Genomic DNA, 26,079 nt, shown 5'->3' on the forward strand with positions numbered 1-26,079 from the left:
TAATCAGCTATCTGATAGAGGCGCCACTCAGTTCTGTTGAACAGGTGTTAGACTCCATTTGGGAGCTCCAGGATGCTTCTTGTGTCTCAGACAATTATAGGTACAGGGAACACCATCAGCTGGAAGAGTTTGACCTCTGGGTTTCATAGCTGGAGCAAGACCTGATGACTGTGGTGCCTGTGTGAGGCTAATGGCTTCACAGTACCACATTATGTTTTTAAAAAAAATATTTTATACTCCCATAGAAGGAAGTCACTGGGTCCATTGAGTCCATGCAGACCTTAAAGCAACCCCATCAATCCCTTTGCTCACTTATTTCCGCCTGCCACTGACTCAAAGAGCAATTTACAGTTTGTCAAATAGCTGGCATGGATTTGGGATGTGGGAGGAAAGCAGAACACTCAGAGGAAACCTACACAGGGACAGGTAAGGACATGCAAGCTGCACTCAGCACTGGAGGACAGGATTGAAACTGGGTTTGCTTGAGCGGCAAGGCCATTGCATTACCTGCCACCACTTGGCCATCCAGGAGGTCATCAGTCCAGAGCTTGAGAGGGAATAGCAATAGAAGACCACTGAACAGACAATACTTCGGGGATTGTTAGGAACCCATCAAATCTTTTTATGTACCTAATCCAATATTGAAATGTTGTAACTTCTCCAAATTGCCAAGAACATTGCAGCCTTTGAAGATTTCAAGTTGGGTTCAATGTTCAAACAGTAATTTCCTGGAAAATTCAGATTTTCATTAGATTTAAGTGGCTATGGTCAGATCAGTGTAGAACAAATCATATTGGAGGCAGAGGTTACTGCTGTATTGATCAAGTTATTTATTTATTTAGTGATTATAACATGGTAACAGCCCCTTCTGGCCCACTCAAGCACCAATGAGGCAACCCACAATTACAGCAGCAGGCAACACCCAAAGCTCCCTCTGACGAAAGAGAAAAGGATTCAGATAGGATTTAGATTTGTTACCTGCAGGGTGGAAAATGAGGCAAGCCAGGGTTCCCTGGAAGAGATGAAGCAGGGAACAGAGCACCTGACAGATGCCAGATTGATTAATACAAGTGGAAACTGAAAAAGGTGGAAATGGGATGCCTGATTCAAGCACTTTAATTCTCACACCAGTGTAAGCTCCCGTTTAGTCCTTGGACACACTTTTTGTCTGCTTTGGGACATAATTCCTTGTTTAAAAGTTTGATATGCATAAACTGTAATTGAGAGCTCAAGGGTTAGGAAACTTTACGGGTATGGAAGAGGTACTGGTGGCATTAGGGAACTCTGCCAAAACTTTAGCACTGGAGAGTTTTTAGCTGCTTGTCTATCAGATACCACGCAAGCAGTGGCCCACAGGGTTACTTGGAATTCAAAAAGACGAAGCATACCTTCCAGTCACAGGCTCACTCCTGAAGATTGTTCAGTCCCAATTTTGGCCTTCCTTGCAGAGTCCCAGAGAGTCATATAGCTATACAGTGCAGAACAGACGCTTCAACACAACTCACCCATACAGACCCAGTGCATTCTGGGTGAGTCCCAATTGTCTGCATTTTGGTCCATTTCCTTCTAAGCCCTTCCTATTCATATATTCATCCAAATTTCTTTTGAACATTGTAATTGTACCAAATTCTGCAGCTTTCTCTGGCAGCTCTGTCCAGATAGGATTACCCTCTGAGTGAAAAATCTGCCCCTTGGCTACCTCTTAATTCTCTCCCCTCCATCCTATGTTCTCTAGTTCTAGAATTGCCCACCTTGGGAAAAAGACTGTGAACATTCGCTTTATCCACAGCCCTCATGCTCCTATACATCTCTATAAGATCACTCCTAAGCCTCCCATGTTCTAACAGGGGTGGCCAACCTTTTAATTTTTAATTTAGACATACAGCATGGTAACAGGCCCTTTTAGGAACATAGGAACATAGGAAGTAGGAACAGGAGTAGGCCAAAAATAGCCCATCGAGTCTGCTCCGCCATTCAATATGATCATGGCTGATCTACTTGCCCCTAATTCCTCTATCATGTAAAAATTTATCTAACCGAATTTTAAATATGTTTAATGAGGCAGCCTCAACCACTTCCCTGGTTAGAGAATTCCAAACATTCACTACACTCTGGGAAAAACTATTTTTCCTCATCTCTATCCTAAATCTACTCCCCCGAATCTTGAGACTGTGTCCTCTCGTTTTAGTATCCCCGGCCAGCTCAAAAAACCTTCCTACATCTATCCTATCCATACCCTTCATAATCCTATATGTTTCTATAAGATCTCCTCTCATTCTTCTGAACTCGAGCGAATACAATCCTAGATGATTTAATCTTTCATCATAAGTCAACCCCTTCATCCCAGGGATCAACCTAGTAAACCTCCACTGGACCGTCTCCAAAGCCAGTATATCCTTCCTCAAATATGGAGACCAGAACTGGACACAGTACTCCAGGTGCGGTCTCACCAGTACCTTATACAGTTGCAACATTACCTCCCTACTCCTGAATTCAATTCCTCTAGCGATGAAGGCCAACATTCCATTTGCCTTCTTAATAACCTGCTGCACCTGCAACCTAACTTTTTGCGATTCATGCACAAGCACTCCCAAGTCCCTCTGCACAACAGCATGCTGTAGTTTTTCACCCTTTAAATAATATTCACAATTTGACCTCACAAGTATGTACCGGGGGGTGGGGGGGGGGGGGTGTAGGTTAATTGAGTGGCACGAACTTGTGGGCCAAAAGGGCCTGTTACCATGCTCTATGCCTAAATTAAAAATTAAAAGGTTGGCCACTCTAGGGAATGAACACACAACTCAGCACCACCTCTCCGTCCGCAACAAAAGCGACCTCCCTGTAGCCAACCATTTCAATTCTGAGTCACACTCTCAAGCTCACATGTCTGTCCATGGCCTTTCACACTACCCCACCCTAACCACCTGCAGATTGGAGGAACAACACCTCATTTTTTGCCTGGGCACCCTCCAACCCCAGGGCATTAACATTGAGTTCCACTAATCATCTTTTCTTTTTCCCCCCTCCCCTCTTTAACTAATCATTCCAGTTCCTACTTCCTTTCTCTCTCCACCTAGCCTAGACACCCCCCCACCCCACCATCATCTCCCACCCTCACCAACCCCCCCCCACCCCCCCTCCCTTTGGTTAGTGTGGTGATATGTAATTATACCACTAGGTCACCAGGGGTCATCCCTGGTATATAAAGCAGTCCAGAGCTACAGTCTAGCCTTCCAGGTTCGTCTTGCAGAGAGACAAGACCTCTTAGTGTACATATTAGTTTATTAAAGCTGTCTTATACTCGCACTGCTGGTGTGGTTATTGTCAGTACAGTTAGGACATCTCTCATGTTACCCCACACCTTGATGAAGAGCTCAAGCCTGAAACGTTGTCTTTACCTTTGTTACATAAAGGCACTGTTTGACCTGCTGAGTTTCTCCAGCATTTGTGTGTTTTTTCAACACAAGCCCTCCAGTCCTAGCAACATCCTAGTAAATCTCCTTTACACCCTTTCAGTTTATTATTATCATTCCTTTGGCTGGGTGACCAAAACTGCATACAATATTCCCTGCAACTTCACCAATGCCTTGTTCAGTTGCAGTGTGATGTCTCAATATTTTACTCAATACCCCATTCAATGAAGGCTAGCATCTTCACCACCCTGTACACCCAAGTTGCCACTGTCATGGAATCGTGCATATGTATCCCAAGGTCTCTCTGTGCTACAACATGCTCCAGAGGCTTGCCATGTACTCTGCAAGTCCTACCCTGGTATGACCTTCCAAAGTGCATTGTTTCACACTTGTCAGATTACCTGGTGGGGGAATCACATTGGATTATCTATTTCCTTGTTGAGCCACTAGCCCATTGAGTCCATGCTGGCTCCTAGCAGAGCAATCCCAGTCCCCTTCCCTTTCATCTCATTCTCTCAAGTGTATATTGAATGTTGACTCTCTTCAGCTCTTTTGCTCTTCACGTACATGGAGGGAAATTTGCACAGCCAGGATGTGGCAGGGTAGGGGTGGGGGGGGGAATACCAAAATCCTAGGGATGTCCAGGCAGGCCTAAGGGGAACTTGCAAACTCCATATACATATAGACAGCACTAGATTTAACCAGTTGTGTGCTCTCAGCCTTGGCTCAATACCCCTGAAACAGCTGTCCAGGCATCCTTACAACATAGGAGGCCAGTTCAGCCCATAGAGTTTAATGCCAACTCACAAAACAATCCCTGTAATAATTTTTCCCTGTAGTCTACTCCTCCCACAAGTCTCCAATTATATCCCCTCCCTGCCAAGATTCTACCTCTTACCGACAAACCAGAGGTAATTTACAGTGGCCATTTAACTATTTTGGAGGTGTGGGAGAAAACGGAGCACCAGTAGGAAACCCACGGAGTCATAAGGACATGCAAACTCCATACGGACAGGACCGGAGGTCAGGATTGAATCCCTATCACTGGAGCTGAGGCAGCCATTCTGACTAGCTGCGCCACTGTTGGTTGGCTTGTGTCCCAGCCAATGTAAGCTGCAATCCAAAGTTCCAGGGCAGTTCTGAGCAAGGGCAGCATGACTAGACATGCTGCTTTTCGAAAAGGATATTAAACCTGGTCTCCGTCAGATCTTCCAGCTGAATGTATATTGTGTAGCACAAAGCATTTTATATTCCAAGAAGATTGAGACGGTTAGAAGCCCCCTCACCTTGGTAACCTTTCCTATAGGCGATCAGTGTGGTGATATGTAATTACACCACTAGGTCACCAGGGGTCATCCTGGTGACCTTGTATATAAAGCAGTCCAGAGCTACAGTCTAGCCTTCCAGGTTTGTCTTGCAGAGAGACAAGACCTCTCAGTGTACATATTAGTTTGTTAAAGCTGTCTTATACTCGCACTGCTGGTGTGGTTATTGTCAGTACAATCAGTAGAAATAAAGCTGATGTTTTCAGACAATAGGAATAGAACATCTGACAGCCACGTTTATGCATGCTGAAAGAATCCATTTAAAAGTCGATTCAAAAATAAACATTTCGGATCATTGGAAACGTTAGTGAACAAGACGTTAACTCAAAGGTTAAAAAAATAAAGGTAAAATACTGGGGCTTGTCCCTTCTCCTTTCTTTCTCTTAACTCTGTCTCTCTCTCCCCCTCCCTCCCTCCCTCTCATCTGTTTTCTTCAGGTACAGAGGAAATGGTCAAAGGAAGAAACACTTACCAATTTGGTGGCAGGCAGGAGGAGAAGCAAAAGGCGACGCAATGCTGCACTGGACTGTGCAGAGGCTCCGGGGGCGTCGCTCTGATCCTGACCTCTCTCTCACTGCCGCCGCTGCACCAGTTCCTCATTCATCGCCGGCTTTTTAAGTTAAGTGTTGCCACTGGGGACAAGGCATCCATCAAACTTTGACAGTGGCCTATTCTCTTACTAGAACTCTGGCTCACGAAAGTAGCTTGGCTCTCTGAGGGGGTTGGAAAGAGAACCCAGTTAGTTATTAAACAGAACATCAAAAGGATTCCTGGTTCATAAAAGTAAAGTAATAAACAGCAGGGGCGAAAAATAAATTGATATTTGCTGCAATAAAACATCAGTCACCAGGTCTGGTGCAATATCAGTCATAAGTTACACAGCAGGGAACAGGACTTTTGGTTACCATAGTCACCAATGCAGTGGTTTGCAACCCTTTTTCCCACTCATGTACCACTTTAAGTAATCCCTTACTAATTGCAGAGCACCTAAGGATTACTTAAAGTGGTATGTGAGTGGGGGAAAAGGGTTGAGAACCAGTGCCCTGGTCTCCGTCAACTGCCCTTGTTCAGTTGTTTCATTAATTGTTTTAAGTTTTACAAAATACCTGTTCTGCTGCAGCGAGTAAGAACTTTGGTGCATATGCACATTGTATTTGGCAATAACCTCATCATTCTGATCTCTAATCTCCTTTCCCATTCCAATTTTACCCCAGCTCCCACAACTTCCTATTCATTTCTCAGCTCCCTATACTCATCTCTTTCCAATCTAATCTAATCTAATCTCCCTCCCTCAGTACTCCAAATTTGTATCTGATTTCTCTCTGTACCCACTGTAATCGGCTCCCTGTAATCCCAAACTACTGAGCTATTCTTCCCACCAATATCAGTGTTGATCTCTGCTTGAAATGAATCCTAGAGTGTCCCAAATATAAGGTAGAGACCAAAAAACCCAATGAGGAATTTCAGGTAACTTAATAACACAGAGCATGGTGAAAATGTACTAAAACAGATTTATCTGTAATCGCCTCCCTGTAATCCCAAACTACTGAGCTATTCTTCCCACTAATATTCGTGTGGATCTCTGCTTGAAATGAATCCTAGAGTGTCCCAAATATAAGGTAGAGACCAAAAAACCCAATGAGGAATTTCAGGTAACTTAATAACACAGAGCATGGTGAAAATGTACTAAAACAGTTTTATCTGTAATCGCCTCCCTGTAATCCCAAACTACTGAGCTATTCTTCCCACCAACATCAGTGTTGATCTCTGCTTGAAATGAATCCTAGAGTGTCCCAAATATAATGTAGAGACCAAAAAACTCAATGAGGAATTTCAGGTAACTTAACACAGATCATGGTGAAAATGTACTAAAACAGATTTATCTATTCTACTCACATATAACTCATCTGTATTTTGACACCAAGGTATGTAACTCTTGAGGTCTGGATTATTGAGGCCAACATATTAGTGTTGGAGCCAGTGGTCTACTTTCCCTTTCTCACTGTACTGTTTAGCATCCCCATTGATTTAAAAATATAGTTTCAGAATTGAAAAATGTCAAAGCAATAATTTGTTTGCAATCACCTGCTGATTTTGCCCTGTTTGTATTTTGCCCTGTTTGTATTTTGCCCTGTTTGTATTTCTGACAGCTTATTTTTGGGCACAAAAACAACTGCAAGTTCAAATATTTGGGAACTACATTTGCTCCAGATCTTTCATCCCTATTCCAAAGCTCTTACCCTTGAGTTTGTCTCATTATTGCCTCACTCCTCCTCCTCATCTCAAAAACTTTCACTCTGCAACTCTCAAATTTCCTAGTTCTGAACTTTTACCCAACCTTAATTTCCAAACTCAACCAACAGCAGCCAAGTGCATGGCTGTCCAGTCCCCAAGTTTGAGTATTCCATTCCTAAATCTCCATATCGGACCTTCCTTAAAATAAAACCCTTTATGAAGTTTTGATAATGTACTGTATTTATATATGGTTGATACTGCTCCTGCAAGATACCACAGGATATTTTTACCATATTGAAGGATTGTAGCGGGTCGCTACAGTTATAGCTCGAGGTATTGCATGGTTAGAGTTCAAACAAGAAAGAAGACTCTCACACGAAGGGAGTGTAGTCGACATTGAGATTATTGAGATACAGCACTGGTTTTTATAAGCAGCTGGCCACATCACCACTGGGGCGTGGCTTGAGTGGAGTTGGCTGCTGATTGGCCGCCTTGGATCCACAGCCCTGGATTGGACACCCTGCGATCCCCTGATGGTGATTGGTTGATTCGGCCGCTATTACTGCGGGTCTCCCATCCTGTGTGCTGCTTGCTCGATCGCTGCGTTTGATGGCCATTTCCTGTGTCAGGCCATGGAGTGGGCTGTGGGCAGTTACAGGATCACTATTTTCTTTTGTTTCAATTGCCTTAAATTACCACCAATAGTCACTGGCAGTGGAGCAGTGCCAAAGTCAATGCACTCAACTTTTGGAAGGAGAACTTTATGAATAAATTACTGTGCCATGCAGTAAATACTAGTAACTGAGATCAGAGTTGACTCCCATCATCTCTTTATACTTGGTTCCTGTTCTAGTCATTGTCTCTTTTTAGATTATTTCTGTTTCCCTTTCCTTTTGCTTTAACTTCTACACTTTTCTGCTTCTATTGATATGATTTTAAAAAAAATTTTGGATCTTGAATTCTTCTTCTTACATTATTTTCTCCTTCCAAGTCTCTCAATTTTTTTCAAAACACCAATTCCCTTTTGAGAATGCTTGCATAATTGGATGATAAAAGCTTGAATATGGGAACATTGGGGATGGCTGGAGATCCATTGGGCATAAAAACCATACTTAAATGTCACTGAGAAGGAAATTCAACATTATGTCTGCTTCCCTTTACTGAGGCCCAAGTGCATCATCTCACTAAACAGGGAGGTAATCCACCTTTGAGAACAAATCCCAATAACTTCCCCATGATCTTCTTTCTCCCTCCTCTCCACTTTCCCTGAGCTCCAGACTATCACCTTCTTATCATTTCCTGCTTCTCCATTCCTCATCATTGCTGCTCTCCTCTTCCTTGTCTTTCCTGTGCCCCTCTTCCTCATCTTATTTTCTCATCACCCTTTTTTCCTTCTCACTTTGCTGATGCTTGAGTCTTCCCATATTTATTTCTCCTTCCCACTTTCCTCCTCCACTGGATTTCCTTGACCTCCTTACTGTTACCTCTTCATTTCTCTGTTCTTTCCATCCCTCTTCACCCCTTGTCTTTAATTACTTTGGCCTATCCCTGATTATATCCAGCCTATTTGCAATCAGCCTTTCTCTCCTTTCACTTCTCCCTCTGCAATTCTCTCTCAAGTGTTTTCTGATTCCAAAATATAATTGCAGAGATATGTCGCATTAAATTGTTTTCCAGATAAATAGCAGACTGAGCAGTGATATCCAGGTGTGCAAATAAAGCAAATGGTACAATCAAAGAATACCTAAATGGTTCTGAGCTCCTTCTCACTGTCAATGACAACATTGAAACATATATAAAAAGAAATTGCAATAAAACGGCCAAAATCTCATAGATGTTTATATAACCAAGTAAACAAAAACTAAAAATCAGTGGAGGAGTTCAGGCAGCACAAGTGCAATCCTGTCCTACCTGAAGAATGACACCTCATACACCAGACGTTCATACGTTCATTGACTTCAGCTTGGCATTTAATACGATCATTGCCCAGAGGCTGGTGGAGAAGTTGTCCTCGCTAGGACTCAAGCCCCCCTCTCTGTAACTGGATTCTGGACTTTCTAACAAAAAGACACCAGATTGTCTGGGTCAGTAGCAGAATGTCGAGCACTGTTACACTGAGCACTGGTGCACCTCAGGGCTGTGTGCTCAGCCTGCTTCTGTTAATGCTACTGACCTACGGGTGTAAATCCCATGAGTCTTAAAATTAGCTCTATCAGTATCATCAAGTTTGCAGATGATCCAACAGAAATTGGCTTAATCAGCAACAACAATGAGTCACACTACAGAGAATAGGTGGAAATGATGCGAGATTAACAATCTGAATTGCAACATGGACGAGATGAAGGAGATGATTGCAGGCTTCAGGATGACCAGGAACGACCACCCTCCACTAAACATCAAAATCTGTAGGAGAGAGTGTGGAAAGCACCAAGTTCCTTGGAGTTCACTTAATTAGTGACCTATTGTGAAGACACAGCGTCTCCTCACTTGTCTGGAAGGTTCAACAGCGTCTGCACTTTCTGAGAAGACTGAAGTGGGCAAGGCTACCGGCCACCATTATGTCAACCTTCTATAGGAGCTTTATCAATTGTGTCCTGGCTGGCTGCATCACAGTGTGGTACAGTTGCTGCAGAGAAATGGATGGGATCAGAAGAGTGGCAGAAAGGATTAATGGAATCTCTATCACTGAGGTGATCTACTGGCATAATTATCTGAAGGGGACATGCAAAATCATTGAGGACCCCTTCCACCCTGCACATAGCATCTTTCTGCTGCTCATGTTGGGGAAGAGATACAGGAGTATCAGCACCACCAGACTGAGGAACAGATTCTTCCCATGGGCAGTGAGAATGCTGAATGACCAAAGGAACTGCTCACACTAACTATCCAAGACTCATTCATGAAACAATTTTTATTTATTTGTGTAGATGAATACTTGTCCTGCATATGTATTATTTGTCTGTACGTGAGTTATGTCTGCTTGTACATCTGTTTTTTTTTTACCCACTGAGGACTGGAGAACACTGTTTCATTTTATTAGGTTGTACTTATACAATCAGATGACAACAAACTTAACTCGAAAAACACAATTTTCTAGTTCAAAAGCATTATCCGTTCTTATTCCACACATGCCGATGATAATGAAATATCAAAAACACAGACCAACTTTAACCCATAATAGCACTGCCATCAGGGTGGTACACCAGATCTATCATTAGTTGTCAGAGAAAAATAATTCTGATTTGCCCAAGAAGGAACTACATGTACAAGAAGGTTATCAGCAGAATTTAATGACCCTGAAACTTGTTTTCCCAAGTCATATCTCAAAGCATGGATAATCTTGGCCAGAAAAGGGAGAAATCATCAAGGCATTTTTTCTGGACTGCAGTGTGTGTTAAGCATGTTTTAATCAGTGCTTTGGTCCAGTTCATTTCTGGCTCCTTTTACATTGAACTTTAAATAATAGCTCAAGCTTGCAAAGAATTTTCTCAATACTGCAAGGAATGAATTCATTTTCTCCAATATCTTTTGATGACCACTATTAAATCTGTACTCTTTTAGAGAATGCATTGGGTATCAATTACTTCAATGTCCAAATAAATTAAATTTGTCATGCTCCTTGTAATTTTGCTACTCACAAATTTAATTGTAGTTAAATCATTTAGAACAACAGAGTTTAATTTTTTTCAAATGTTCTTACTTCGTGAACAATTGACAATAGGCTAAACTAAAGGTATGCTTTTATGTAAGCCCAAATGTACAATTCCAAAGTTTAACAATCTCTAACATCTTTGTAATGTGACATGAGCCATATATGAGTTGGAATTTATAAGTCACGATTAAAAAGTATCTCTTAACTTGAGCTATATCAGGCACTGCAAATCTTTCACCATAAATAAAGATTCCAAGGTTTCTTCAGACCAGTCCTTTGTGCTTTCGCATTCAAAAACAAAGGAAGGTGGAAGTTGTTTCCAAAGTGAATACTGGGAATAAACAAAGAAAAATAAGGGAAAGAATATAGAACTCTGTGCATGGTAAAGTATTGAGTATAGAAGTTGGGATGTTGTGCTAAAGTTGGCATTTAATTCGATCATCGCCCAGAGGCCTCACCAATGTCTTATACAACTTTACCATAACATCCCAACTCCTGTACTCAATACTTTGATTTATGAAAACCAATATCCAAAAACTCTCTTTATAACTCTATCCACCTGTGACACCACTTTCAGGGAAATATGTATCTGTATTTCCTGATCGCTCTGTTTTATTGCACTACACAGTGCCTTGCCATTTATTGTGTATGTCCTTTCTTGGTTTCCAAATTGCAACACCTCACCTTTGTTTGCATTAAATTCCATCTGCCATTTTACATGCTGGTCCAGATCCCTCTGCAAGCTTTGAAAATCTACCTTGTTGTCCACAACACCTCCTAACACACCTTAGTATCATCTGCAATCTTGTGATACAATTTACCACATTATCATCCAGATCATTGATATAGATGACAAACAACAATGATCCCAGCACTGATCCCTGAAGCACACCACTAGTCACAAGCCTCCAGTCTGAAAAGCAATCGTCCACCACCACCCTCTGGCTTATACCATTCAGCCATTGTTAAATCCAGTGCAGTACTGCATCATGAATACATAGAATCTGAACCTTCCTGACTAACCTCATATATGGGACCTTGTCAAAGTCTTACTAAAGTCCATCTAACCAACATCCACAACCTTTTCTTCAGTAATTTTCTTGGTAATCTCCTCAAAAAACTGTAAGATTGGTTAATCACTACCTACCATTCACAAAGCCATGTTGACTCTCCCTAATCAGTTTCTGGCTATCCAAATAATTATATATCTGATCTCTTTGAACACCTTCCATAATTTACCTACTCCTGATATCAGGCTCACCAGTCTATAATTTCAGGGGTTACTTTTGGAACATTTTTTGAACAGCAGAACAATGTGAGCTACTCTCCAATCCTCTGGCACTGCACCCAGGGCTAAGGACATTTTGAATGTTTCTGCCAGTGCCCCTGCAATTTCTACAATAGCCTCCCTCAAGTTCTGAGGGAATATCCACCCTTATTTGCTTTAGGCCGTCTTCTTTAATCTGTATAGGTTCCATGACCCCTCTGCTTATTTTCCTTCCTCCCATGACACTGTGCCCATTTCCTGAGTGAATATGAATGAAAAAAATTAAGATCTTCCCATCTCTTTTGGCTCCATACCACTCTGATTTTCAAGGGGACCAATTTTGGCCTTTACTATCTTTTTGCTTTTAATGTACCTGTAGAAATCCTTAGGATTTTCCTTCATAAAGCAACCTCATGTCTTCTTTTAGCCTCCTGATTTCCTTCTTGAAGTTTTTCTTACATTTTTAATACTCCTCAAGTACCTTATTTGCTCCATGTTCCCTATACCTGTTATACACCTCTCTCTTCTCAATATCCAGATCCTCAATATCCCATGAAAACCTAAGTTCCCTATGCCTGCTAATCTTGGCTTTAATCCTGGCAGGAACACACAAATTCTGTATTCTCAAAATGTAATCTTTGCAGGTCCTCCACTTACCTTGCATATCCTTGCCCAAAAATAACATATCTCAATCCATGCAATTCTAGATCCTTTCTCATTTCCTCAAAATAGGCCTTTCTCCAATTTAGAATCTCAACTCAAGGCCCAAACCTATCCTTCTCCATAATTAGGTTCAAGTTAATGGCACTGGACCCAAAATGTTCCCCAACACATACTTCAGTCACCTGTCCTGTCTTGTTCCCTAGAAGGAGATTCAGTATTGCATTCTCTCTCATTGGTACCCTTATACATATTGACTTAGAAAACTTCTCCTGAACACATTTCATAAACTCAAAGTCATCCAGCCCTTTTACAGGAACCTTAGGTTTCCTGCATTTGTCTGCTATTTCTCTACAGATTTGCTCCTCCAATTCTCATTGACTTTTGGGCAGTCTGTAATACAACCCCATGAGTGTGGTCAACTTTCCCTTTCCTCCACCCATATAGCCTCAATAGAGGAAATAGAGGAGCCCTCTGTCTGTCCTGCCTAAGCACAGCTGTGATATTTTCCCTGACGAGCAAAGCCACTCCCCTCCTAGCATTCAATCTCATCCAAAGCAACAGAAGCCCAGAACATTGAGCTGCCAGTCCTGCCTCTCCTGCCACCAAGTTCCATGTGCCAATCGACACTTTAAGCTCATTTGCCTTTCTTACAATACTCCTTGCATTGAAATAGATGCACTTTAGAAAATATTCACCACACACAACCCATTGACTTCTAATGGTTCATACGATTTTGACATCATTTTTTCCTTCATCCAATCCTCTATCTGCTCTGGCACTCTGGTTCCCCTCCCCCCCCACAAATCTAGATTAAACATACCAGAGCAACACTAGCAAACCTTCCCACAAAAACATTAGTCCCCTTCCAGCTGAGATGCAAACTGTCCCTTTGGAACAGGTCCCAGCTTCCCTGGAAGAGAGCCCAATGATCCAGAAACCTGAAGCCCTTCCTCCCTCCATGTCTTCAGCCACGTTAAGCTGCATTATCCTCCTAATTCTAGCACGTGGCACAGGTAGCAATCCTGAGATCACTACCCTGGAGGTCCTGTCCTTCAACCTTGAGCTTAACCGGAGTCCGCACCAAGGGGTGGGGGCTGGGCATCCGTGGGCATTGCCGCTCAAGTAAGATGCTGTTTCCCCATATGGTCGCAGCCATCTCCTGCCATCAGATGCGCCCCAACCCCTCCAGGATCACTAGTGGCTAATGAGGCTTTATGTCATAAAAGCAGCACTCTTGGCATCTACATCGGAGGGGCAGATGATGGTAACAGCACCCACCCCCCTTCCCCACTGAGCGAGTTCATGAGCATATCACTGTTACTGTGCCCCCCCCTAACACACTAATGCCCCCTTTAACATTTGCTCTGGTGCCAACAATGCACCTAACTCCTCAACTCTCCATACAGGACCTCCTCATCCTTCCTACCCACATCATTGGTCCCTATATGGACCACGACATCCTCCCTCCTGAGAATGGTGTGAATTCAATCTGAATTATCTTAGACCCTGGCATTAGGGAGGCAACATACCATCTGGGGTACTCAATTTTGTAATGACACTGATTTACCACAGCTTACAAACAAATAAAGAATACACTCACTTGTTTTTTCAGCCCACCATGGTTGACTTTCTATTATTATCCACTAGACACAACATTGTCTTTGTCAACTCCCCAAACACCACCCAGCTAAACCCCTCTAACAATCTCCTTGGGTCACTGCCACATGGGTGATCCTGATACTCTCACTCCCCTCCTCCTGAAAGAAGGTAAGTACGTGACTGTGACACCACTCCCCCTCCCCCCCACCCCCCCAGCCCCGCCACTCAGCCTCCAAGCCATGCAAGAATGTGACTGATTGGAGCTATTCTGCTTACGTAATGCACTGGAGGGCTGACAGTTCGGCCCAACGTCATGTGATAGTGGAAGACAGGCAATACATGGTCCAAATGGCAAGGGTGCGACTGGTCCTCTGACCCTGGCTCTGACACAGAACATGGACCATCGATATATGCTGGCTTCAACCTGTCAATGGAAACTGTGTCAGCTTTTTAATTCCAGTCGATCTCAAAATCTTCAGGTGGTGTCGTAAGACATGAAAAGGGCCATCGTAAATGGGCTGAAGTGGGTTGCGAACAGCATCATGCCAGAGGAACATGAGTACAGCGTTGTAAATCATTCAGCACAAATACTGCAGGTGATACCTGGTGTGTAGGAGTAAGTTGGAGTAATCTTATTTTTTCCCAAAGATGATCAACATAACTAGCCAGATCATAGAGCTTTGTGCTTGGACTCAGATTCACAATCTCACCTGACAAGGTTAAAGTAGTGCCATATAACAGCTCTGCTTCTAAACATCCAAGATCTGCCTTAACAGCAGTATGCACTCCAAGGAGAACCATGGACGAACGTTCGCTCCACGTAGATGCTTCACCACCTGCTGTTAAAGTTGCCTTCAATTCTTAATGGAAACACTCAATGAAGCTGTGGTCTGCAGATTGTAAGCCATAGTGTGAATGCAGCTAGTGCCCAGAAGATCAGTGAGAGCTCAGAACAATGCCGACTCGAACTGAGACCCTCGATCTGTTATAATAGTGACCGGAACACCGATAGATAGAATCCAATGATCCACGAAAGCCCTAGCGACCATCTCTGCAGAGAAGTCAGTGATAGGAATGGCCTCCTGTCACCTGGTAGTCGGCCTTCACACGTGAGCAGATAAGTATATCCCCGAGATGGTGGACGTGGGCCTATCAAGTCTATGTGCACATGCTGGAAACAGGAATATGAAACAACAAAATTCCCAAGCTTAGATTTCATGTGTCTGGAGACTTTAGAGCATTAACATGGCAAGCAAGTCCTTGCCAATAATCTAACAACCTGTTCAACATGAGGCCAGGTAAAACATTCAGTAACTGGTTTGATTGATACTCTTCTACCAGGATGCGATAGATTGCGAAGAGACTCAAAAATCTTCTGCCTCATAGCTGCCGGCACAAAAGGTCTACACCATCCTGTGGAAAAATTGTAGTCTAACCTTTCACCCGATTCATTCAAGGTCACATCTTGAAAATGGAGACCAAAGTTGATCCAGCGATAAAGGATGAGATCGGGATTGGTGTGCTGTGCATGAGCCATGGTGGTGAAATTGATGACAGTAGCTGTACGTAAGGTGTCAATGTCATGCCTGGACATTCGTTTTTACTTGGATGTCCGATGAAAATTTTCAGATGAAGTCCAAGTACCAAATCTCTCTGGGTGAGTAGAGATGCGTGCTTGTACTTGCAGCATGAGTAAAAGGCTGGTGGTCTGTATCAATGGTGAAAGGACGACCCTCTAATAAAAAGCAGAAATGTTTCACTGAGAGATAGATGGTCAAGATTTCTCAACCAAATGTAACATATTTTGTCTGAGCTGGTGACAGCTTGGCTGAAAAAAAAACACCAGAGGTTCCAATTGCCCGTGGGTTCATTGTTCTCACACTGCTCTCACAGCACTGACAGATGCATCTGTGGTAGGAGAGAGCAAGGCTTTGGGCTGTTGATGTACAAATATCGTGGCATTCGTAAGTATAATCTTCACATCGTTGAAAGCACCCACAGCATCATCTCCCAAAGTTTATGGTCTTTCGTGCACAGACTTATTGGATCCTTTTAGTAGTTTGGTGCAGATTTACAAGTGAAATGTTGCTTCACTTGTGCAGGTGTCATCTACTACATCCAGTGCTCCTGTTGCAGTCTCCTCTGCATTGGAGAAACTGGTCGCAGACTGGGAAATCGCTTTGTTGAGCACCTCGGCTCTATCCACTGCAAATAGCATGGATCTCCCAATGGCCACCCATTTCAATTCTCCATCCCACTCCCTTGCCAACATGCTTGCCCATAGTCTCTTGTACTGCCAGACGAAGACCATCCATAAATTGGAGGAACAACATCTCATCTTCCAACTGGGCATCCTCTAACCGGATGGCATTAATTTAGACTTCTCTGGCTTCCATTAAAACTGCACCCACCTGCTAACCCATTTCTTCCCTTGTCAGCTTTCCATTCCCTGTCTCCTTTCGCATAGACATGATAAATTCTACCTAATATCACATCCAATTACACACCTTTTGTTGGTCTGGATTCTTCCCCCAATGTTTGAATTCTGAGACTTTCTGATATATCCTGCTTCTGCCTTTTCTGATTTTACCTTGAAGAAGGGATCAAGCCCAAAACATCGGCAATATATCTTTGTCTCCTGTAGATGCTGAAAAGATCGGCTGAGTTCCTCCAGCATTTTGGTGTGTTTTTACTACAATCACAGTGTTTTCAGTCTGTCATGTCTTGGCAGACAAATGGGACTTGCTCAGATCAGCACCTTGTTCAGCATGGTCCAGTTGACCCAAAGGGCCTCTTTCTGTGCAGTAATTAAATTTTAATGATATAGCATGCTAGAAGACCATTAGAGCATTGAAACACATGATGCCCAATTACACCCAATTAACCCCGTTGAGTTCATCCAGCATTTCAGTGTGTTCCTGTATCACTACAGCTCACCCTTTCTCCTCCCTTCCCTTCTTAGCCACAGGACCAGACTCCGTGTTAAAGACCTGATCACCATGGCTTGTCCCTACACTGTCTGCCTGTTTCCTTTCCCTCTCCTGACTGTCACCTGTCTACCCTCCTCCTGCCTCCTAGGTGTAATAACTCCTGTCTATCACCCTCTCCGTCTCTCGAATGATCTGGAGTTCATCCAACTCCAGCTCCAGTTCCTTAACTCAGCTTGTCAGGAGCTGTAGCTGGATGCACTTCTGCTGACTTCTGTCAACCCACATTCTGCAAGAGGAGCATTTGCCTACCTTGCTGACATTCCCACTCTTTCTGACTAGAGGAAAAATATATGATATCTAAAAACCTGGCCTTGTGCCTATCTGCTGAATCCTATTTGTTCCTTGAATAGGCTGCAAATTCTTACTTCAATTCCTGCACCATCACCTCAGCCTCTATTCACCAAAGCTCTTTGAGCAAAAGCCTTTCATCTCTGACTCAGCCCACTCCAACAATGACCGCTCTGCTACACAGTCTCTCACTTTTATAGTGATTTTGGGTCACCTGTCCTCAATAGCCCTTCAACTGTTGAACTCAATTACCCAAGGTTAAAATGAGTTAATTGAGGTTAGGACTTTATTTCCTGGAGTGTGGAAGAATGAAGGGAGATTTGATCGAGGTATTGAAAATTATGAGAGGGAATAGCTAGAGTAGGTAGGCTTTTTTCCACTGAGGGTAGATGAAATACAAACCAGAGTAAAAGGGTTAAGGGTGAAAGGGGAAAAGTTTAGCAGGAACATCTTCACAGAGAGCGTGGTGGGGGTGTGGAATGAGCTGCCAGCTGAAGTGATGAATGCTGGCTCAATTTAAGAAGAATTTGTATAGATCCATGAACGGGAGAGACCTGGAGGGCTATGGACTGGGTGTAGGTCAGTGGGATTAGACAATAAAATGGGTTTACACAGACTAGCAGGGCTGAAGGGGTCTATTTCTGTGCTGCAATGTTCTATGATTCTATTACAGTACAGGCCTTTCAGCCCACAATGTTATGCCAACCTATGTAAACCTACTCCATACCATCTAATTCAGTGGTTCTCAACCTTTTTCTTTCCACTCACATATCACTTTAAGTAATCCCTAGGCCATCGATGCTCCGTGATTAGTAAGGGATTGCTTAAGGTGGTATGTGAGTGGGAAGGGAAGGTTGAGAATCACTGCTCTAGATCCAATTGTTACCGAAATATTTTGCTTGAGTGAAAATGTCATTGGGCCATTTCCTTTGGAGTTATGAAGCAGTGCACATAACGAGTCAATTAGGTACAATTAAAAGAGGGGTCAACCTTTTTCTTTCCACTCACATCCCACCTTAAGCAATCCCTTACTAATCACAGAGCATCTATGGCATAGGGAATACTTACAGTGGCATGTGAATGGAAAGAAAAAGGTTGAGAAGCACTGATCTAAATCATTTACAAAAAAAATCACATAGAGCAAGGGTCCCAGAAAAGATCCCTGCAGAACATCATGATTCACCGACCCTCCAGGCAAAATATGTTCCATCTACTATTATCCTCTGTTTTCTGCAGGCAAGCCAATTCTGAATCCAAGCAGTCAAGGTTCCCTGCATCCTATTCCTCATGACTTTCTGAATGAATCTACCATGGGAGATTTTATCATATGTCTTACTAAAATCGATATACACCACATCCACTGCCTTACCCTCATCAATTTCCTTTGTTACCTCCTCAAAACACTCAATTATGCTCATGAGGCACAAATGGCCCCTTACCAAGCTATGCTGACTATCCCTGGGAGGCTATGGTTTTCTAAGTGCTCATAAATCCTGTCCCTAAGAATCCTCTCCAATTGTTTGCCTGCCACTGATGAAGACTCACTTGTCTATAATTCTCAGGATTCTCCCTCTTACCTTTCTTAAACAATATTTGTTATTTTTCATCTTCCAGTATCTCTCTCCTGTGGCCAGCGAGGATGCAAAGATCATTGGAAATGCTCCAGCAATCTCTTCCCTCACTTCCTGTAATATCCTGGGGCATATCCCATCTGGTCCTGGGCCTTTAATCTATCTAAATATTTCTAAGAAGATCCAGCACTTCCTCTTTCTTTATCTCCACATGCTCCAGTATGAGACCTGTTTCACACTGATCTCATATTCATCAAGGTCCCTCTCCCCAGTGAACACTGAAGCAAAGTATTCACTTAGACTTCCCCTTCCTTCAGGCACATGTTCCCTCCTTTATCCCTAAAAGGCTGCTCAATTATTAGAACATCAGAAAATGTAGATCAACTTAAAGGGCCAATAATAAGTGTTAAAGCAGGAGGGAAGAAAAATGAAGAAGAGGCAAGAGTTGACCCAGCAGTGCTTTTTGCTCACACCTTGATTATAAGCTCAGGCACTAAATATTAGTTACCCTTTGCTTGCTCTTGACTCTGCATGACCTGCATCTCCAGCACCTTTGTGTCTTGCACTACCGGTGTCAGCAGACATTCTTTAAATTCAGCAATAAAACTCAAGTATATAGAGCAGAGAGCATTACAGCACTGTGCACAATATTTTGCTGACATATGTAAACTAAGATTCCATTATTGTCGTGTAATATTACACTTAGAATGTAACATACATGAAATTCTTTAACTTTGTTTACCATAAGGAAAACAGAGAGTCGCCACTTTGTCCAGTGTCCCTCACAGAAATGAGGCATCGTTGAGGATCAAACTTGTGAACCTTGGTTTGCAGGATCAGTGCTCTACCACTTAGCTATTGCAGCCTCTTCCACAATAATCAAATCCTTCCCTACCTCACATCCATAATCCTCTATTTTTCTTACCTCCGTGTGCCTATCTAAGAGTTCTTTGAATGTCCCCCATTATAACAGCCTCCACCACCTCCCCTAGAAATGAACTCTTGGCACCCTTTACCTTCTGATATCTTCCCTAAACTTTCCTCCACTCACTTTGAACAGTTGTCCTCTGGTTATTGCTGTCAATGCCCTAGGAAAAATGTGTTGGCTCTCCACCTTATCCATGCCCTTCATATACCTGCCACCTTTCCTATTCAGCCCTCGCTTATTCTGTTCCTCAGATTTTCATCCTAAAGGGACCCTGTGGAGCTGAAGTGTCAGTACTTCACCTGATGACTCCACTGTGGGATGGGAACTGACTGAAAGTGGTAAAGAACTGTTCAGTGACATTAAAATTGCCCAGTTGCTAAATTTCCAAAACTCCTTTAACCCTTCCATGACTGCCGTGAATCTCTTGAAGTTGCCGTGAAGTTGCTATGTTAGAGACTCACCCACTGACACTCTAATAGTGTGCCACCTGCCCCCAAGCTTGGGTCCAGCACTACCTGTGTCATAGCTTCTCCTGGAAGCACCCAGTTTGCTTTGGACCTCCGCTGGAACCCTCTGCATCCTCGCAACCCCAGGGCATATCTGATGCTCAATTCAACAGTAAGGATGCAGGGAGAGGATACAGGCATGAGGTTACTGAACCTTCCTGCTTCTGCCGATGGATGTGGCACATCCTGGATGCCAGGCCTGAGGAGATGGTCCTTCTGACAGGGTAGCTGTGCAGAAGAGGTGGGTGTCCTCGATGTGAAGGATGCCTGGAGCTGCCACCCAATGATTGCCTGACTCCAGTCCCAGTGTTTCCATAGTAACCATGTCTTGACTTCTTCATAGGCCACCCCCTAACCTTGACCCAAAGTACCGAGTCTGACCTCGTACTCTATTCTCTGCCACTGTAGCGTGGGATATGGGAGGACGCTGGCTGGTGGTCATTGTGACTGCTCCTCATGAACTGCCTGTGTTGGTGGATTCTTCAATCTCGTTACTGCTGCAGAACTTCTGCCAGCCTGTGCAGGTTTATAATTCCAGTGGAGAATATCTCTTCCAGTTTGGGTCCCACAATGAGGGGAACGGGCAATTCAATATCCAACAGAAGTGGCTGTGGATACCATGGTAACATCATTGCAGCTGATTGGGGTAACAGTTGAATACATGTAGGAAAACACGAGCAAAAGGGAGAACTTCACTGTCTGAACCAGTGGGACAATATGGAGAGAACTTCACTCTGTCTTGGAGTGTAGATGTAAGAGACTGCAGATGTTAGAATCTGGAGCAATAAACACTCTGCTGGTGGAATTCAACGGGTAGAACAGCATCAATGGGATAAAGAGAATGGCTGCACTTTTAGGCCAGAACCTTTTATTGAGACTGGGGATGAGGAGAAGAGTTGCCAGTGTAAAAAGATCAAGTCGGGAGGGCTGGGACAGGGCCCCATGTGGGATTGGTTAACTGGGGAAAGGTGAAACATAACAGACAGAGGAAGAGGACTGGCAGAGAAAGACAGGCAAGAAAAACCAAGGGAAAAGTTTGAGGACAATCAGTCCCATGGGGTGGAGTGAGTGATTGGAGACTAAAGCTGCCTGTGCTGGGGATCTTCTGAGGTGTGAATGGTGATATATAGTGGTGGAACTAAAGTTGGGGTGAGTGTGAGAGTGGGGAGATGTTGATAGAAGGAGATGATGGGGGATGAAAATACTTTTAATTATGCAATGAGATTTACGTTTGGATACGACAAGTAAATACATGCAGGAATATTGATCACCATTGTATTGACTGTTAACATCAATGACTTCAATGAAATGGAATATTTAACCAGCAGCTGGGGATGTTGTCAGACACGATACCACTGACTAAAAGCACAATTTGCCGTAAGTATTTACTTTTGATATTTCAGAAACATATTATTATGTATTTAATGTTTTAAGTCAACAGACTGAAATGATTTGATGTAATTTATTCATTCACTGGCTGTAAGGGTTTTACTGGCAAGACTAGGATTTACCATTCTGCCTTGGAATCTAGCAGGCACAACTCAGAAGCAACCACATTGGTGGATGTAGAGTTCTATCTTGTAATAAGCTGGACAAAATAGGGTCTCTTTCTTTGGCCTGGCTTCGCGGACGAAGATTTATAGAGGGGTAATGTCCACATCAGCTGCAGGCTCGTTTGTGGCTGACAAGTTCGAAGTGGGACAGGCAGACACGGTTGCAGCGGTTGCAAGGGAAAATTGGTGGGTTGGGGTTGGGGTTTTCCTCCTTTGTCTTTTGTCAGTGAGGTGGGCTCTGCGGTCTTCTTCAAAGGAGGTTGCTGCCCACTGAACTGTGAGGCGCCAAGATGCATGGTTGGAGGCGATATCAGCCCACTGGCGGTGGTCAACAAGAGATTTCTTTAGGCAGTCCTTGTACCTCTTCTTTGATGCACCTCTGTCTCGGTGGCCAGTGGAGAGCTCGCCTTACAACACGATCTTGGGAAGGCGATGGTCCTCCATTCTAGAGACGTGACCTACCCAGCGCAGTTGGATCTTCAGCAGCGTGGATTCGATGCTGTCGGCCTCTGCCATCTCGAGTACTTCGATGTTGGAGATGAAGTCGCTCCAATGAATGTTGAGGATGGAGCGGAGACAACGCTGGTGGAAGCGTTCTAGGAGCTGTAGGTGATGCCGGTAGAGGACCCATGATTCGGAGCCAAACAGGAGTGTGGGTATGACAACGGCTCTGTATATGCTAATCTTTGTGAGGTTTTTCAGTTGGTTGTTTTTCCAGACTCTTTTGTGTAGTCTTCCAAAGGTGCCATTTGCCTTGGTGAGTCTGTTGTCTATCTCGTTGTCGATCCTTGCATCCGATGAAATGGTGCAGCCGAGATAGGTAAACTGGTTGACCGTTTTGAGTTTTGTGTGCCCGATGGAGATGTGGGGGGGCTGGTAGTCATGGTGAGGAGCTGGCTGATGGAGGACCTCAGTTTTCTTCAGGCTGACTTCTAGGCCTAACATTTTGGCAGTTTCTGCAAAACAGGACGTCAACGCTGAAGAGCTGGCTCTGAATGGGCAACTAAGGCGGCATCATCTGCAAAGAGTAGTTCATGGACAAGTTGCTCTTGTATCTTGGTGTGAGCTTGCAGGCGCCTCAGATTGAAGAGATTGCCATCTGTGCGGTACCGGATGTAAACAGCGTCTTCATTGTTGAGGTCTTTCATGGCTTGGTTCAGCATCATGCTGAAGAAGATTGAAAAGAGGGTTGGTGCGAGAACGCAGCCTTGCTTCATGCCATTGTTAATGGAGAAGGGTTCAGAGAGCTCATTGCTGTATCTGACCCGACCTTGTTGGTTTTCGTGCAGTTGGATAACCATGTTGAGGAACTTTGGGGGGCATCTGAGGCGCTCTTGTATTTGCCAAAGCCCTTTCCTACTCACGGCGTTGAAGGCTTTGGTGAGGTCAACGAAGGTGATGTAGAGTCCTTTGTTTTGTTCTCTGCACTTTTCTTGGAGCTGTCTGAGGGCAAAGACCATGTCAGTAGTTCCTCTGTTTGCACGAAAGCCGTACTGTGATTCCGGGAGAACATTTTCGGCGACACTAGGTATTATTCTATTTAGGAGAATCCTAGCGAAGATTTTGCCTGCAATGGAGAGCAGCGTGATTCCCTTGTAGTTTGAGCAGTTTGATTTCTTGCCTTTGTTTTTGTACAGGGTGATGATGATGGCATCACGATGGTCCTGAGGCAGCTTTCCTTGGTCCCAGCAGTTTGGCATGCAGAGTTTTGCCACCAGCCTTCCAGACCTCTGGGGGGGATTCCATCCATACCTGCTGCTTTGCCACTTTTCAGTTGTTCAATTGCCTTATATGTCTCTTCCCGGGTGAGGACCTCATCCAGCTCTAGCCTTAAGGGCTGTTGAGGGAGCTGGAGCAGGTCGGATTCTTGGACTGAGCGGTTGGCACTGAAAAGAGATTGGAAGTGTTCTGACCATTGGTTGAGGATGGAGATCTTGTCGCTGAGGAGGATTTTGCCGACTGAGCTGCGCAGTGGGCTTTGGACTTGGGGTGAGGGGCCGTACACAGCCTTTAGAGCCTCGTAAAATCCCCTGAAGGCACAACTCAGAAGCAACCACATTGGTGGATGTAGAGTTGTACCTTGTAATAAGCTGGACCAAATAGGGTTATTTAATCATAAAACATCATGCGAATCATCCTGAGTTTTCCCAATGTCAAATGGTAATGAAACTTATTCCCTTAACACATCTCCTTGATTACGATTACACAATAAATCATTGAAATTGCTTGCAAGATTCAAATAAATCTCAACTGCATTACAGTTGCCTGTGACATTCAGCATGGCCTGAATTAATTAGGTGTGCTAATTTGGCCCTATATTATTTATTTTGCCACGTGGAATTTTTGTTGATCCGTTTTAACCTGACAAAAATGTTCCATTTTCAAAGAATGACATTAAAAGCTGGCAACACAATCATCTTCAGTGCAAGATTAAGCCCATGCTTTCAAGAACTGAAAGAAAAATGGTCCCAACCAACATATGCTTTGCAATTATGATATTATGAATTAGTACATAAATATGTTGTTCCCTGTCATTAAATTGCAGGACACAAAACCCTCTCACATCACCTTGTTCAATAGACAAGTTACCGTGGGAAGATTTTTACACATTCATGCTTTAATGGGGTTTCAGTTGCCTGCTGTTCAGTGAAAGGGATCAGAATGTACTAGTGCAAAATTTACTGACCGACTGATCAACAGTAACCATGGAGATTTAATGCAAGTGTTGCTCCAATGTTTTAGAAGTACAGCTTGAAAGCATAACTTAAATTTTGTGAATATGCTATTCTAATAATGGCCATGTAAATCACATTCTACAAAGAAATTAATTTTTCAATATAGAAACTGTAGAACAATACAGCACAGAAATGGGCCTCTTTGGCCCTTCTAGTCTGTGCTGAACCATTTTTTTGCCTAGTCCCAATGATCTGCAATATATAATGATTCATTGTTTACAAAATGTTTTTGGTGGGTATGCTCAAGAACAGATAATGTTTCCAATGTGCAAAATATAAACTAAATACAGTTAAAAGGAATCCAGAAAAGATTTCTTAAGATTTCAAAGCAGTGCCAGTGTACATACCTGACATTCTTCCATCTAATAAAGATATTGATCTGATATGTCATATTTTCATTGAAAAAATGCCATTTGACCCATTAAGCCATGCTGCTTATACATCCATATATTACCCTGTAAACCCTTCCTCTCTGAAGTCCATCAACTCTGATTTTCCTATCACTGACCACCATAGGGGTAATTTACAGTGGTCAACTAACCTACCTACCAGCACATCTTTGGGATATGGGAGGAATTTGAGCACATGGGAGAAATCTATACGTTGCAGCACAAATGTACAAGTTGAACATAGCACCAGAGATCAGGATTGAATCTGAGCTGTATGACAGCAGTCCTATCTGCTAGACCAAAGTGCCGTTAATGGCTCAGAATTTGTGGCCATAATTAGGCAGGATCATCTTTGAGAGAAACTTTGACATTTCTGCTCATGTATAGTTTTAGAGCAGAAATTCCTAACTGCTGCCAATCTCCTCCAATCGTTGATGGGCACTTGGGCAACCTACACACTGAGAGGTGAGTGTTCTACCAATTGAGGTAATATCTATGTGGGTTGAATGAACTTCACTGATATGGCTTCTGCTCACAGCTGGCCTGACCTTATTTTCCTATGATGCAGGAGACTGTGTTACTGTTGCATCCAATGCTTTAGCTGCTCTCTGTTCAGCTGGATTGGGTGACACTGAATTCATTTCAAAAGTTGCAGGCTGTCTTTGCTCCATTCTGGTTTGCTACATTACATTCAGATTGGGAAAGATTTGATTCTCCATCCCTGCCCCGAATCTCAATCAAAATGGGAGTAAAAAAGGATTGCCAATTTAAACCACAATACATAGAAAAGAAAAAAATCATATAGAATACATAATATATATGTAATCATATAAAGAATAAATTGAGTGTATGTGTATGTGTGTGTGAATATATATATACCCCCTTCCTACTTTACTACTCCTCCCCCAAACTTCCCCCTCCCTATTAACCCAAACCCCAGAGAAAGAAAAAAGAAGAAAGAAGGA

General features: G+C 43.3%; 1 protein-coding gene across 5 annotated transcripts in view; it reads right to left on the reverse strand.

Annotated features, from left to right (window-relative positions):
• LOC138763507 (coiled-coil domain-containing protein 190) overlaps positions 1 to 26,079 on the reverse strand; it is a 145,090-nt gene that overhangs the window by 16,625 nt on the left and 102,386 nt on the right. For 4 of the 5 annotated variants that reach the window (XM_069937780.1, XM_069937777.1, XM_069937776.1 and 1 more), the window contains one exon: positions 5,211 to 5,451. The gene's annotated coding sequence lies outside the window, so the exon portion shown is untranslated. Of the gene's footprint in view, positions 1 to 5,210; positions 5,452 to 8,884; positions 9,004 to 26,079 lie in introns of those variants that run through there. The other variant, XM_069937778.1, reaches the window with a different exon arrangement.

This window comes from Narcine bancroftii, chromosome 5 (assembly GCF_036971445.1).
Source record: "Narcine bancroftii isolate sNarBan1 chromosome 5, sNarBan1.hap1, whole genome shotgun sequence".
NCBI lineage: Eukaryota > Metazoa > Chordata > Chondrichthyes > Torpediniformes > Narcinidae > Narcine > Narcine bancroftii.